The sequence below is a fragment of the Bombina bombina genome, chromosome 6 (genome assembly GCF_027579735.1).
Source record: "Bombina bombina isolate aBomBom1 chromosome 6, aBomBom1.pri, whole genome shotgun sequence".
NCBI lineage: Eukaryota > Metazoa > Chordata > Amphibia > Anura > Bombinatoridae > Bombina > Bombina bombina.
This window is the reverse complement of record NC_069504.1, coordinates 736,820,246-736,835,827: the sequence shown is the minus strand read 5'-3', so window position 1 is coordinate 736,835,827 and position 15,582 is coordinate 736,820,246. Positions and strand designations below refer to the sequence as shown.

The 15,582-nt window shown below is 39.5% G+C and overlaps 1 protein-coding gene across 1 annotated transcript in view; it reads right to left on the bottom strand.

Moving 5' to 3' along the window:
- Window positions 1-15,582, bottom strand: part of PIWIL2 (piwi like RNA-mediated gene silencing 2) — a 1,312,150-nt gene that overhangs the window by 560,784 nt on the left and 735,784 nt on the right. The gene's annotated exons all lie outside the window — the stretch shown is intronic.

Genomic DNA, 15,582 nt, shown 5'->3' with positions numbered 1-15,582 from the left:
TCTGCTGCAGGAAATATAGCTGCAAACAAAGAACCAGCCTTAGCCAGAAACATGTGGACATGTTGCAATTTTTGCATTTCAATGCAAAGTTTCTGAAAAAGTGAATAACAGAATGTTATTAACAGTGATAGCCTAACTCTTTCTAGTTCTACCACTTTTCAAACTGTTTGTGGTTTTGTTTTGTTTAATTATAAAACTGTGCTCTGCTGCTTAAAAATTGAAGAAACAGTTGTGTTAATGTAAAGTTTTAGTCTGAAGTTTATATTTGTAACACTCATTATGTGGATTTTAATTTAAAACATAAGAAACTATTACTGATTCTCTTTTTATCCGATTAGTCGATTAATCGAAAAAATAATCGGCCGATTAATCGATTATGAAAATAATCGTTAGTTGCAGCCCTAATTATATCCTTTACAAGCGAGGGTGACCGGGGAAGACACCTTTTTTCTGAAAAATGTGTTCATTGGAACCCAGTTGGAGTTTGAAGGGAAGGGGAGAATGTATTGTTTTGTATTACTCACTGTTTTTCCTTATACCTATCATAGAGCTACAAGTTAAGAGTGCAAGACCCAGGGGTGTCACTTCAGAGAACCGTAACTTGAACTGCCCTATAAAGTAAGTACCTTACATCTTGAACAACACAGACTGTCATACACAAACCACAGTATACACACCCTTCAGGCTTTTGGGCACGGGCCAGAAACCTAACTTTAAATAGAATAAAACTGGTCACCTGGAACGTGGGGGTATTACATCCCCAATCAAAAGAAAAGCGATCCTGTGACACCTATATCTTAAAAAGGTGGATATTGCAATATTGGAAGAGACACATCTCTCATATTTAGAACACCAAAAACGTAGGCAAAGCTGGGTGGGTGAAGTAGTATACACCCCATATGAGGGGAAAATGGCAAGAGGGGTGGCCCTGCTTTTCAGGAAAGGCATCAATTACTCCATTCTGCAAACAATAGCTGACATATAGGGCAGATATCTTATTGCTAAAGTACAGATTGAGACCCTTCAACTCCTGCTCGGTGGAGTTTATGGACCACACACTCAAAAGAAAGAGTTCCTAACACAACTACAAAACCAACTCATACAGTTCCCAGATATTCCCATAGTAGCTGGGGGGATTTAAATATTGCTCCCAAACTCCAGCGGACACATTCCAGCGGATAGATTCCATAATCCAGACCATAACACTCCACAACCCAACCAATGGGCGGGATCAAAGAGAGAAACACTAATACTACAAATTTCCAAGACCACTCTGTCATTGATAGATGTTTGGAGGGAAAGAAACCCTGAGGCCAGAGACTACACATGCCTACACCCATCTAAAACCACACAATCCCACATAGACTTTTTCTTGGTGTCAGCCTCCTTCTGCCCTCATATCAGAGACTCCAAAATTGACCTCATAACCATTTCGGACCATGCCCCTGTCTCGTTGACGATTGACACGACCATTACTCCAAGGAAAACACTTAGATGGTCATTCCCCACTTACCTATATCACAATTTAAACTTACACATTCATTTGATAGGGGAATGGCTTGCATATAAAGACCTCAACACCTAAATTACATCTTATTATTCTGGGAAACAGCTAAGGCAGTACTTAGAGGGGTTGTGACAGCATATGCAGCTAAGCTAACAAAAAAGCGCAAAGAGGAGAACTCTTTATTGAGACAACTCCTGAATGCTAGGAATCACTCATTTATGCAACCCGAACACAGTTGAATGGGAAAATTTATAGAGAGATTAAAACCCTGCAAGGCATGCATATCATACAAGCCTCAGTCAACGCCCAAAATAGATTGCAAGCTAAATTTTATCGTTATGGGAACCGCACAAGCAAACTTCTTGCAAAGATCACTAAACTAGATAGGAACTCCAACACTAGAAACCACAACACAATACTCACACATGAGGAAGACATACATAAGGCATTCACAAAATATTACTCTAATCTATATGGTGACCAAGAGATAGATGTTAACACCAAACAAAACTTAAAGCAAAACCTACACATCCCATAAACGAGGACCAAGTACAAAAACATAATTTATGTAAGAACTTACCTGATAAATTCATTTCTTTCATATTAGCAAGAGTCCATGAGCTAGTGACGTATGGGATATACATTCCTACCAGGAGGGGCAAAGTTTCCCAAACCGTAAAATGCCTATAAATACACCCCTCACCACACCCACAATTCAGTTTAACGAATAGCCAAGAAGTGGGGTGATAAGAAAAAAGTGCGAAAGCATATAAAAAAAGGAATTGGAATAATTGTGCTTTATACAAAAAAATCAAAACCACCACAAAAAAGGGCGGGCCTCATGGACTCTTGCTAATATGAAAGAAATGAATTTATCAGGTAAGTTCTTACATAAATTATGTTTTCTTTCATGTAATTAGCAAGAGTCCATGAGCTAGTGACGTATGGGATAATGACTACCCAAGATGTGGATCTTTCCACACAAGAGTCACTAGAGAGGGAGGGATAAAATAAAGACAGCCAATTCCTGCTGAAAATAATCCACACCCAGAATAAAATTTTAATGAAAAAATATAAGCAGAAGATTCAAACTGAAACCACTGCCTGAAGTACGTTTCTACCAAAAACTGCTTCAGAAGAAGAAAACACATCAAAATGGTAGAATTTAGTAAAAGTATGCAAAGAGGACCAAGTTGCTGCTTTGCAAATCTGATCAACCGAAGCTTCATTCCTAAACGCCCAGGAAGTAGAAACTGACCTAGTAGAATGAGCTGTAATCCTTTGAGGCGGAGTGTTACCCGACTCAACATAGGCATGATGAAATAAAGATTTCAACCAAGATGCCAAAGAAATGGCAGAAGCTTTCTGGTCTTTTCTAGAACCGGAAAAGATGACAAATAGACTAGAAGTCTTTCGGAAAGACTTAGTAGCTTCAACATAATATTACAAAGCTCTAACAGCATCCAAAGAATGCAATGATTTCTCCTTAGAATTCATAGGATTAGGACATAATGAAGGAACCACAATTCCTCTACTAATGTTGTTAGAATTCACAACCTTAGGTAAAAAATTCAAAAGAAGTTTGCAGCACCGCTTTATCCTGATGCAAAATCAGAAAAGGAGACTCACAAAAAAGAGTAGATAATTCAGAGACTCTTCTGGCAGAAGAGATGGCCAAAAGAAACAAAACTTTCCAAGAAAGTAATATAACGACCAAAGAATGCATGGGTTCAAAAGGAGGAGCTTGAAGAGCCCCCAGAACCAAATTCAAACTCCAAGGAGGAGAAATTGACTTAATGACAGGTTTTATACGAACCAAAGGTTGTACAAAACAATGAATATCAGGAAGATTAGCAATCCTTCTGTGAAAAAGAACAGAAAGAGCAGAGATTTGTCTTTCAAGGAACTTGCGGACAAACCTTTATCCAAACCATCCTGAAGAAATATAAGTCTTCCAGACTCTATAATATATCTCTCTAGATAAAGATTTACGAGCCTGTCACATAGTATCAATCACAGAGTCAGAGAAACCTCTTTGACCAAGAATCAAGCGTTCAAACTCCATACCTTAAAATTAAGGTTTTGAGATCCTGATGGAAAAAAGAACCTTGAGACAGAAAGACTGGTCTTAACGGAAGAGTCCACAGCTGGCAAGAGGCCATCCGGACAAGATCCGCATACCAAAACCTGTGAGGCCATGCTGGAGCTACCAGCAGGACAAACGAGCATTCCTTTAGAATATTGGAGAATACCCTTGGAAGAAGAACTAGAGGCGGAAAGATATAGGCAGGATGACACTTGTAAGGAAGAGATAATGCATCCACTGCCTCCGCCCGAGGATCCCGGGATCCGGACAGATACCAGGGAAGTTTCTTGTTTAGATGAGAAGCCATCAGATCTATTTCTGGGAGTTCCCACATTTGAACAATCTGAGGAAATACCTCTAGGTGAAGACCATTCGCCCAGGTGCAACGTTTGGCGACTGAGATAATCCGCTTTCCAATTGTCCATACCTGGGATATGAACCGCAGAGAATAGACAGGAGCTGGATTCCGCCCAAACCAAAATTCGAGATACTTCTTTCATAGCCAGAGGACTGTGAGTCCCTCCTTGATGATTGATGTATGCCACAGTTGTGACATTGTCTATCTGAAAACAAATGAACAACTCTCTCTTCAGAAGAGGCCAAGACTGAAGAGCTCTGAAAATTGCACGGAGTTTCAAAATATTGATCGGAAATCTCACCTCCTGAGATTCCCAAACCCCTTGTGCCGTCAGATACCCCCACACAGCTCTCCAACCTGTAAGACTTGCATCTGTTGAGATTATAGTCCAGGTCGGAAGAACAAAGAAGCCCCCTGAACTAAACGATAGTGATCTGTCCACCATGTCAGAGAGTGTCGTATAATCGGTTTAAAGATATTAATTGAGATATCTTTGAGTAATCCCTGCACCATTGGTTCAGCATACAGAGCTGAAGAGGTCGCATGTGAAAACAAGCAAAGGAGATCGCATCTGATGCGGCAGTCCTAAGACCTAAAATTTCCATGCATAAGGCTACCAAAGGGAATGATTGTGACTGAAGGTTTTGACAAGCTGATATCAATGTTAAACTTCTCTTGTCTGACAAGGACAGAGTCATAGACACTGAATCTATCTAGAAACCTAAAAAGGTTACCCTTGTCTGAGGAATCAATGAACTGAATGGTAAATTGATCCTCCAACCATGAACTTGAAGAAACAACACAAATCGATTCGTATGAGATTCTTCGAAAATGAGAAGACTGAGCAAGTACCAAGATATCGTCCAAATAAGGAAATACCAAAACCCTGTTCTCTGATTACAGAAAGAAGGGCACCGAGAACCTTTGAAAAAAATTCTTGGAACTGAGGCTAAGCCAAACGGTAGAGCCACAAAACTGGTAATGCTTGTCTAAAAAGAGAATCTCAGACACTAAAAGTGATCTGATGAATCGGAATATGCAGATACACATCCTGTAAATCTATTGTAGACATATAATGCCCTTGCTAAACAAAAGGCAGGATAGTCCTACAGTAACCATCTTGAATGTTGGTATCCTTACATAACGATTCAATATTGATAGATCCGGAACTGGTCTGAAGGAATTGACCTTCTTTGGTACAATGAAGAGATAAAATAAAACCCCAGCCCCTGTTCCAGAACTGGAACTGGCATAATTACTCCAGCCAACTCTAGATCTGAAACATATTTCAGAAATGCTGAGCCTTTGCTGTGTTAACTGGGACACGGGAAAGAAAAAAATCTCTTAGCAGGAAGCCTTAACTTGAAGCCAATTCTGTACCTTTCTGAAACTGAATTGATCCAAATTTCTTTGAAGAAAACGTAATCTGCCCCATACCAGCTGAGCTGGAATAAGGGCCGCACCTTCATGGGTACTTAGGTGCTGGCTATAGGTTTCTATAAGGCTTGGATATAATCCAAACTGGAAATAGTTTCCAAACTGATACCGCTCCTGAGGATGAAGGATCAGGCTTTTGTTCCTTGTTGTGAGGAAAGGAACGAAAATGATTATTAGACCTAAATTTACCTTAGATTTTTTATCCTTTGGTAAAAAAGTTCCCTTCCTTCCAGAAACAGTTGAGATAATAATTTATTACCCTGGAAAGAAAGGGAAAGTAAAGTTGACTTAGAAGACATATCAGCATTCCAAGTTTAATCCATAAAGCTTTTCTAGCTAAAATAGCTAGAGACATATACCTGACATCAACTCTAATGATATCAAAAGATGGTATCACCAATAAAATTATTAGCATGTTATAGAATAATAATAATGCTATAAAATTATGATCTGTTACTTGTTGCACTAAAGCTTCTAACCAAAAAGTTGAAGCTGCAGCAACATCCGCTAAAAATATAGCAGGTCTAAGAAGATTACCTGAACATAAGTAAGCTTTTCTTAGAAAGGATTCAATTTTCCTATCTAAAGGATCCTTAAATGAAGTACTATCTGCCGTAGGAATAGTAGTACATTTAGAGACAGCCCCATAACCTTAGGGATTTTGTCCCAAAAAACTCTAATCTGTCAGATGGCACAGGATATAATTGCTTAAACGTTTAGAAGGAGTAAAAGAATTACCCAAATTATTCCATTCCCTGGAAATTACTTCAGAAATAGCATCAGGGAGATTAAACACTTCTGGAATAACTACAGGAGATTTAAAAACCTTATTTAAACGTTTAGATTTAGTATCAAGAGGACCAGAATCCTCTATTTCTAATGCAATTAATACTTCTTTAAATAAAGAACGAATAAATTCCATCTTGAACAAATACAAAGATTTATCAGCATCAACCTCTGAGACAGAAACCTCTGAACCAGAAGAACCATTATCAGTATCAGAATGATGATGTTCATTTAAAAATTCATCTGAAAAAAGAGAAGTTTTAAAAGACTTTTATGTAAACTAGAAGGAGAAATAACAGACATAGGCCTAGATTTGGAGTTCGGCGGTAGCCGTCAAAACCAGAGTTAGAGGCTCCTAACGCTGGTTTTGGCCGCCCGCTGGTATTTGGAGTCAGTGATTAAAGGGTCTAACGCTCACTTTTCAGCCGCGACTTTTCCATACCGCAGATCCCCCTACGCCATTTGCGTAGCCTATCTTTTCAATGGGATCTTTCTAACGCTGGTATTTAGAGTCGTTTCTGAAGTGAGCGTTAGAGCTCTAACGACAAAATTCCAGCCGCCTGAAAATAGCAGGAGTTAAGAGCTTTCTGGCTAACGCCGGTTCATAAAGCTCTTAACTACTGTACCCTAAAGTACACTAACACCCATAAACTACCTATGTACCCCTAAACCGAGCTCCCCCCACATCGCCGCCACTCGATTAAATTTTTTAACCCCTAATCTGCCGACCGCCACCTACGTTATACTTATGTACCCCTAATCTGCTGCCCCTAACCCCGCCGACCCCTGTATTACATTTATTAACCCCTAACCTGCCCCCCACAACGTCGCCGCCAGCTACTTAAAATAATTAACCCCTAATCTTCCGACCGCAAAGCGCCGCCACCTACGTTATCCCTATGTACCCCTAATCTGCTACCCCTAACACCGCCGACCCCTATATTATATTTATTAACCCCTAATCTGCCCCCCTCAACGTCGCCGACACCTGCCTACACTTATTAACCCCTAATCTGCCGAGCGGACCTGAGCGCTACTATAATAAAGTTATTAACCCCTAACCCGCCTCACTAACCCTATCATAAATAGTATTAACCCCTAATCTGCCCTCCCTAACATCGCCGACACCTACCTTCAATTATTAACCCCTAATCTGACGACCGGAGCTCACCGCTATTCTAATAAATTGATTAACCCCTAAAGCTAAGTCTAACCCTAACACTAACACCCCCCTAACTTAAATATAATTTACATCTAACGAAATTAATTAACTCTTATTAAATAACTTATTCCTATTTAAAGCTAAATACTTACCTGTAAAATAAATCCTAATATAGCTACAATATAAATTATAATTATATTATAGCTATTTTAGGATTAATATTTATTTTACAGGCAACTTTTTAATTATTTTAACCAGGTACAATAGCTATTAAATAGTTAAGAACTATTTAATAGTTACCTAGTTAAAATAATAACAAATTTACCTGTAAAATAAATCCTAACCTAAGATATAATTAAACCTAACACTACCCTATCAATAAATTAATTAAATAAACTACCTACAATTAACCTAACACTACACTATCAATAAATTAATTAAACACAATTCCTACAAATAAATACAATTAACTAAACTAGCTAAAGTACAAAAAATAAAAAAGAACTAAGTTACAAAAAATAATAAAATATTTACAAACATAAGAAAAATATTACAACAATTTTAAACTAATTACACCTACTCTAAGCCCCCTAATAAAATAACAAAGACCCCCAAAATAAAAAATTCCCTACCCTATTCTAAATTAAAAAAGTTACAAGCTCTTTTACCTTACCAGCCCTGAACAGGGCCCTTTGCGGGGCATGCCCCAAGGATTTCAGCTCTTTTGCCTGTAAAAAAAAACATACCATACCCCCCCCCCCAACATTACAACCCACCACCCACATACCCCTAATCTAACCCAAACCCCCCTTAAATAAACCTAACACTAAGCCCCTGAAGATCTTCCTACCTTGTCTTCACCATACCAGGTTCACCGATCCGTCCTGGCTCCAACATCTTCATCCAACCCAAGCGGGGGTTGGCGATCCATCATCCGGTGCTGAAGAGGTCCAGAAGAGGCTCCAAAGTCTTCCTCCTATCCGGCAAGAAGAGGACATCCGGACCGGCAAACATCTTCTCCAAGCGGCATCTTCAATCTTCTTCCATCCGGTGCGGAGCGGGTCCATCTTGAAGCAGGCGACGCGGATCCATCCTCTTCTTCCGTTGTCTCCCGACGAATGACGGTTCCTTTAAGGGACGTCATCCAAGATGGCGTCCCTCGAATTCCGATTGGCTGATAGGATTCTATCAGCCAATCGGAATTAAGGTAGGAATATTCTGATTGGCTGATGGAATCAGCCAATCAGAATCAAGTTCAATCCGATTGGCTGATCCAATCAGCCAATCAGATTGAGCTTGCATTCTATTGGCTGTTCCGATCAGCCAATAGAATGCGAGCTCAATCTGATTGGCTGATTGGATCAGCCAATCGGATTGAACTTGATTCTGATTGGCTGATTCCATCAGCCAATCAGAAAATTCCTACCTTAATTCCGATTGGCTGATAGAATCCTATCAGCCAATCGGAATTCGAGGGACGCCATCTTGGATGACGTCCCTTAAAGGAACCGTCATTCGTCGGGAGACAACGGAAGAAGAGGATGGATCCGCGTCGCCTGCTTCAAGATGGACCCGCTCCGCACCGGATGGAAGAAGATTGAAGATGCCGCTTGGAGAAGATGTTTGCCGGTCCGGATGTCCTCTTCTTGCCGGATAGGAGGAAGACTTTGGAGCCTCTTCTGGACCTCTTCAGCACCGGATGATGGATCGCCAACCCCCGCTTGGGTTGGATGAAGATGTTGGAGCCAGGACGGATCGGTGAACCTGGTATGGTGAAGACAAGGTAGGAAGATCTTCAGGGGCTTAGTGTTAGGTTTATTTAAGGGGGGTTTGGGTTAGATTAGGGGTATGTGGGTGGTGGGTTGTAATGTTGGGGGGGGGGGTATGGTATGTTTTTTTTTACAGGCAAAAGAGCTGAAATCCTTGGGGCATGCCCCGCAAAGGGCCCTGTTCAGGGCTGGTAAGGTAAAAGAGCTTGTAACTTTTTTAATTTAGAATAGGGTAGGGAATTTTTTATTTTGGGGGTCTTTGTTATTTTATTAGGGGGCTTAGAGTAGGTGTAATTAGTTTAAAATTGTTGTAATATTTTTCTTATGTTTGTAAATATTTTATTATTTTTTGTAACTTAGTTCTTTTTTATTTTTTGTACTTTAGCTAGTTTATTTAATTGTATTTATTTGTAGGAATTGTGTTTAATTAATTTATTGATAGTGTAGTGTTAGGTTAATTGTAGGTAATTGTAGGTAGTTTATTTAATTAATTTATTGATAGGGTAGTGTTAGGTTTAATTATATCTTAGGTTAGGATTTATTTTACAGGTAAATTTGTTATTATTTTAACTAGGTAACTATTAAATAGTTCTTAACTATTTAATAGCTATTGTACCTGGTTAAAATAATTAAAAAGTTGCCTGTAAAATAAATATTAATCCTAAAATAGCTATAATATAATTATAATTTATATTGTAGCTATATTAGGATTTATTTTACAGGTAAGTATTTAGCTTTAAATAGGAATAAGTTATTTAATAAGAGTTAATTAATTTCGTTAGATGTAAATTATATTTAACTTAGGGGGGTGTTAGTATTAGGGTTAGACTTAGCTTTAGGGGTTAATACATTTATTATAGTAGCGGTGAGGTCCGCTCGGCAGATTAGGGGTTAATAATTGAAGGTAGGTGTCGGCGATGTTAGGGAGGGCAGATTAGGGGTTAATACTATTTATGATAGGGTTAGTGAGGCGGATTAGGGGTTAATAACTTTATTATAGTAGCGCTCAGGTCCGCTCGGCAGATTAGGAGTTAAGTGTAGGCAGGTGTCGGCGACGTTGAGGGGGGCAGATTAGGGGTTAATAAATATAATATAGGGGTCGGCTTGGGTTAGGGGCAGCAGATTATGGGTACATAGGGATAACGTAGGTTGCGGCGGTGTACGGAGCGGCAGATTAGGGGTTAAAAAAATATGCAGGTGTCAGCGATAGCGGGGGCGGCAGATTAGGGGTTAATAAGTGTAAGGTTAGGGGTGTTTAGACTCGGGGTACATGTTAGAGTGTTAGGTGCAGACGTAGGAAGTGTTTCCCCATAGGAAACAATGGGGCTGCGTTAGGAGCTGAACGCTGCTTTTTTGCAGGTGTTAGGTTTTTTTTCAGCTCAAACAGCCCCATTGTTTCCTATGGGAGAATCGTGCACGAGCACGTTTTTGAGGCCGGCCGCGTCCGTAAGCAACTCTGGTATCGAGAGTTGCATTTGCGGTAAAAATGCTCTACACTCCTTTTTTGGAGCCTAACGCAGCATTTGATTAAACTCTCGATACCAGAGTTAAATTTATGGTGCGGCCAGAAAAAAGCCCGCGGAGCGTTAACAGCCCTTTTACCGCCGAACTCCAAATCTAGGCCATAGTCTTCTTAATGGATTTAAAAAAATAAAATCTCTTATGTTTATCAGGAACACTCTGAAAATTAGATGTTGACGGAACAGCAACAGGTAATGTAACAGTACTAAAGGACATTTTATCTGCATTAATAAGTTTGTCATGACATGCAATACAAACAACAGCTGGAGAAACAGATACCAAAAATTATAGCAGATACACTTAGCTTGGTAGCTCCAGCACCGGGCAGTGATTTTCCTGAAGTATCTTCTGACTCAGTTGCAACGTGGAACATCTTGCAATATGTAATAGAAAAAACAACATATAAAGCAAAATTGATCAAATTCCTTAAATGACAGTTTCAGGAATGGGAAAAAATGCCAAAGAACAAGCTTCTAGCAACCAGAAGCAATGAAAAATGAGACTTAAATAATGTGGAGACAAAAGCGACGCCCATATTTTTTTTTTTTTAGCGCCAAATAAGACGCCCACATTATTTGGCGCCAAAAATGACGCCACAAAATTACGCAACTTCCGGCGACACGTATGACGCCGGAAACGGAAAAGATTTTTTGCGCCAAAAAAGTCCGCGCCAAGAATGACGCAATAAAATGAAGCATTTTCAGCCCCCGCGAGCCTAACAGCCCACAGGGAAAAAAGAGTCAAATTTTTGAAGGTAAGAAAAAATGATTAATTCAAATGCATTATCCCAAATATGAAACTGACTGTCTGAAAAATAAGGAATGTTGAACATTCTGAGTCAAGGCAAATAAATGTTTGAATACATATATTTAGAACTTTATAAACAAAGTGCCCAACCATAGCTTAGAGTGTCACAGAAAATAAGATTTACTTACCCCAGGACACTCATCTACATGTTTGTAGAAAGCCAAACCAGTACTGAAACGAGAATCAGCAGAGGTAATGGTATATAAATAAGAGTATATCGTCGATCTGAAAAGGGAGGTAAGAGATGAATCTCTACGACCGATAACAGAGAACCTATGAAATAGACCCCGTAGAAGGAGATCACTGCATTCAAATAGGCAATACTCTCCTCACATCCCTCTGACATTCACTGCACGCTGAGAGGAAAACCGGGCTCCAACTTGCTGCGGAGCGCATATCAACGTAGAATCTAGCACAAACTTACTTCACCACCTCCATAGGAGGCAAAGTTTGTAAAACTGAATTGTGGGTGTGGTGAGGGGTGTATTTATAGGCATTTTAAGGTTTGGGAAACTTTGCCCCTCCTGGTAGGAATGTATATCCCATACGTCACTAGCTCATGGACTCTTGCTAATTACATGAAAGAAAGCTAAATAATCCAATCCAAAATCCAACCCCTGGAAGTAATTTGCTCAATAGAGAAACTACCACTAGAGAAGACCCCGGGACCTGATGAATTACTTGGGGAATTCTACAAACTACTGAAAACAGAAACCTCTGACATTCTCTTACTGTTATTTAATGTGATTTTGGGGGGAGAGGCAAAACTATCCAATAGATTCTCGGAAGCAAACGTGATTGTTATTCCCAATCCTGACAGGGACCCTTTACTCACTTCCTCATATCGACCGATTTCCCTACTGAACTCTGACTATAAGTTATTCACAAAGATCCTGGCCAACAGACTAGCTGACATCCTTCCCCTACTGTTACATGACGACCAAACGGGATTTGTGAAGGGCAGATCCTCAGTAAAGAATATGAGGAAGTTGCAGTGACCATCCAGCTTGCTTAATACTTGTTGATGCTGAAAAAGCGTTTGACAAGATCCTCTGGGACCATTTATTTACCAACCTTTGAGAGATTTGGCATACAAGGGCCTTTCCTTAAGGCCATAAAAACCATTTATAGAGAACCTCATGCAACAATTTTAATTAATGGCACACCTTCTAGACCATTCCCACTCCTAAGGGGAACAAGACAAGGCTGCCCCTTCTCTCCGCTCCATTTTGACTCAGCGCTAGAACCATTAGCTTGTAAAACCAGAAGGGATACTGAAGGTTTAAATTTAGGGAAGGAAACTGTTCACTTGTCCCTATTTTCAGACGACATGGTTCTATACTCCCAAGACCCGAGACGGAATATTCCCAAAATAATGAAGATTATCTCAGAGTTTAGTGAGATCTCTGGTTACCAGATTAATAATGACAAATCAGAGATCTTCTTGTTAAGGAATGGACATCCTTATATTCCCCTACCATTTAACTTTAAAGTAGTTAAAAGCACATTCAAATACCTAGGAATAACCCTGACTAGTAATCCTAAACAATGGTATGACTGCAACTTCCGTCCTCTGTTAAAAAGACTTACGACAAAAAACGTTAAATTGGACCACACTCCCATTAACACTGTCAGGTAGAGTAGGATTAGTGAAGATGATCTAATTTCCCAAACTCTTATACATATACTCCAAATGCTTCCGGAACTCTTACATAAGCAAAACTTGAAAACACTGAACAAAGAGATCCTAACTTTTTTATGGAACAAAAAGAAACACAGAATTAGCTATTCAAAGTTGACTGGCCCGACAACATTGGGAGGATTTGGCCTCCAAAATATTGAACATTACAACTGGGCAGCTTTAGTCAAATATGTCATGGACTGGATTTGATTCACAAACCATGGACTTAAAACTGTTATCAAGCCATGGTCCCTGGCAATGTTCCCACACATGACAGCTACTTAAGCTGAGGCAATAGTACAAGATGCTCTCCTTTTGTATCACCCCATGAGGGCTTGGTGGAAACTATGTAAAGCTCTAGGGTATTGCAACAACACACCCTGTACTTACCTCTACAGGGTAATCCAGACTTTCTAGCAGGGTTTACCACAAAAACTTTGAGACAGTGGAGAGAGAGGGGGGTGTTGACACTTCGACAGATACTAACTGGAGACGGTCAGACGATTCAACCTTTCAAGGACTTACAAAAAGACTATGACCTACCCAGAACCCACCACTTTGCATACCTCCAAACACAACACTATGCGACAGAACTAAGAATGAATGACATGCCAACGGCGGACTGTGAAATTTATAAACTATTATCCTTAACGAATGGAGGGATGACATCTATTTGCACTACAAATCATTTCCAATAACCTCTCTAAAACACATGTTCAAAATACATGGAATACTCTATCAGGTCAGGAAGTTCCAGAATAATGTATCACCCTTCACAAAGGTTAGGAAAGCTACTCTGTCACCTGAAGTACGTGAATCACACGCAAAACTAGTGCATAATGCATAATGCATATGTAACACCTAGGTTGTTCCCGAAAATGGAAACCAGATACCTCTGGCCTGTGCCCAAAATGCTCACACCCTAGACCAAATATTATGCACATGATGCTGCAATGCCCATGAACAAAAATGGATTGAGGTTATAATTGCGGAGGAGATCAGATTAACACTAGAGATAGTAATTTCCCTGCAAACTCAGTAGCCAAAAAACAAACAATGTTCATACACAACGTAATACTACAAGCCAGAAAACTTATTTTTAAGCTGTGGTTGTCAGCTACTCCACCTAGCCTACCTCATCTAAAAGCAACACTACTAAAGCAAATGAAATATGAACAAATTGATACACAGGGAGACATTACACAAAGGACACAACAATTCATGACTAAATGGGAACCCCTCATATGTAGTTTGTCATCTGAATGGCAGAAGAAAATCATCTACCCCTTCAAAGACTCAGACTACATACTAAATGTCCGACTAGATGGAAAATGGCAGTTAGACTTTAAGAGACTAACAGATCTCACATAAGAGAAAGAGCTAGAGAGACAATGTTCAGAGAAAGGGAGCTGACACCTCTGGGTACAGGAAAGGTATCTTATAGGATCAGAGATTAGTTGTTAAGTTAGTTAACAAAGGGAGAAATTGATAGTTAAATGATTGCTTTGATATAAGGAAAAGGGATGACTTTCAGTTGCAAATAGAGACCTTTACTCTTTCTAGGTAAAAGACCTATACTCAAGGAACTATCTTGAGTCGCACTGAGAGACTAAAAGAACCTACAATGGATGAAAGTCCAAAGCATGATTCCAATTTAACTACCAAAATAAAAAGCTAATGAGAACTGTAATCTGAGACTGATGATCATCCTACTTACTCATCCAAGACTTGCTGCATAGAAACACCACAACTGAAAAGAGATCATCATCATGGACAAATAACTATAAAGATCTGTGTTCTAATGATAATCCAGGGAAAGAGGAAGTGGTGTAGAAGTTGAAATCCTGAGTCAGACTAGTTAGTGTAGTATTAGGGTAAACCAACTTAGACAAGAATAAAGAGGAGAATTAAGAAGAAGGGGGTGAGATAAAAAGAGAAGATCTCCAATACTGTTGCAATGTTTGATTATTTTGTTGTATCTCATATAACACCTTGTACGAATAAGTATACCCAGTGGAGTAAGATATTGTCTAATGTTTTTATCTTTGTCCTTATATTTTTATTTGTTGCTGTAAACGGTGTTGGAAATAAATACATGTCAGGATGCCAGGAATCAGACTAGAATCAGAGACGAGAAGTGCAAAGATAATCACACCTTTATTAATAGCAAAAAATAATAAAAAGTCCACAAGTCAAATAAGACAGGGATCAAAACAAAAGTTGGTAGTCAGACGAGCCGAGTCAGGAGCAAAAGCGAGTAGTCAGACAAACCGGAATCAGGAACAAGGAGAACAACAGAGTCAGGAACAAGCCAGGGATCAGGAACCAGGAGGGACATCAGATAGCCAGGTAATACACAGGAGCTCTCACAAACAGGTCTGAGACAACACAAGGGTAAAGCATACTAAACAGAGGCCCTTTAAATAATAAGTGATGGCATCCTGTCTCACACGGATGATGTACACCAG